Genomic DNA, 1,683 nt, shown 5'->3' with positions numbered 1-1,683 from the left:
CTCTTGCACCGTAATTTTATGATTTTAATCTAAGGAACGTACTTTTATAAAAAGGCAGCTGGAATTTTGTATAACAGGTTTTAAAGGTACTTCCTCCCACTTCCCCCAAAGAAAACGGTTTTAACTTAGTAGTTGGTCAAAGTTTGTAAATTGTGCCCATGGACTTTTGTCAATTTCTAACTTTAAGGGTATGGAAGAGGGCCAGAAATAGACCTTTACTTTTCATTTGGAAGGATTTAATCAGCTTTCTAAATTTCTTATTTTGGGGATTTTCAAGTAATATATTCTCTATGTGTATTGAATAATGGTTTACTCCTGTAAAATGAAATTGCTAGAATCAATCAAGCCAGTGCACCAGTAGTTATTTGTAATGAATGATTGTATTTGACATTAATGGTCAACTCTGGAACTATATTTTACAGTCCACTTCTGTTTTACAAGTATATTTAAACACCTTGGGGTTACTATAGATAATAGGACTTACAATTCAGTATATTTATTTATATTTTTAAAGTATAATATGACCTCAACTCAGTGGAGAAATGGTGTTTATGCAGGTTTGTGTCAATTACATAACATTAAAATTGTCTGATTTTTGTCAGTTAATGGTAATTATGATCATTGGGGTGGTTTACTTTAAGGCAGGCAACTTATAAGAAGAATGGGGCTCTCAAGGCATTTTAACTTAAGTGCTCAACTGTTTTCAGGGTCCATTTTTTATTTTTAGGTACTTATGCAGTGATAGATGAATCTCTGAAAAATGCTTTTAAGTTTTAATTTTAAAAAGAAAAAGCAAGTGCAGAACACAAAAGTGTTTTAAAGTATGCCTTCTTTACCAGCAATAGTTCATTTGAAAAATAATGCCAGATTTTTGCCAAGGTCAGTGTTTCCTCACAATGAAGATAAAAATAGATCTGTATAGTGCTCCTGTACCTCTACATAGGTTCTTAAATAATTTTGAGCAGTTACGCATTTATCTAAAGGAAATAAATCAACTGTGAATAAATGCATGTTTACCAAAATGGCTGTTTACAGTGCATTTAGTTCTTATAAAGTTGACATTTCACAGAATAACTTAGTTTGAAATTCTATATAGTTTAAACATCAGTCATATCTGGAGACAAAGGAAAATGTGCAATATTTTATATGTAGGTAAGCTAATTGAAGTGTACCTAATTGGATTATCTGATTAATTTGTAATAGATAAGTTGTATAACATTTTCATATCTTGAGATGTTTTTTAGATTAATCATCAAGTGAAATATTATTTTCAAAATAAAATTCTACAGAAAAATTCTGCTGGCTATGATATACACATTTTTGGACAAGATAGGAACTAGAGCCAAAAGTAGTAGTTGATAATTTTATTTGCTATGCCCTAATTTGTAAGATTCTTATCAGTTAAATCTGTAGGGTTTTTTTTTTTTTTTTTTAAACCATCATGATGTTTGTGATTCTTATTAGGAATATCAGTGTTAGAATTAAAAAATTTGGGGCTTGGATTGTGGCTCAGCGGTAGAACACTCGCGCTCGCCTAGCACCGGTAGGACCCGGGTTCGATCCTCAGCACCACATAAAAATAAAGGCATTGTGTTGTGTCCATCTACACCTAAAAATAAATATTTTTTTAAAAAAGAATTAAAATTTTTGAGTTTTTCATGTATTTAAATAATCATATATTTA

Source organism: Marmota marmota, unplaced genomic scaffold (genome assembly GCF_001458135.2).
Source record: "Marmota marmota marmota unplaced genomic scaffold, marMar, whole genome shotgun sequence".
NCBI classification, from domain to species: Eukaryota; Metazoa; Chordata; class Mammalia; order Rodentia; family Sciuridae; genus Marmota; species Marmota marmota.
Note: the sequence above shows the minus strand (reverse complement) of the source record.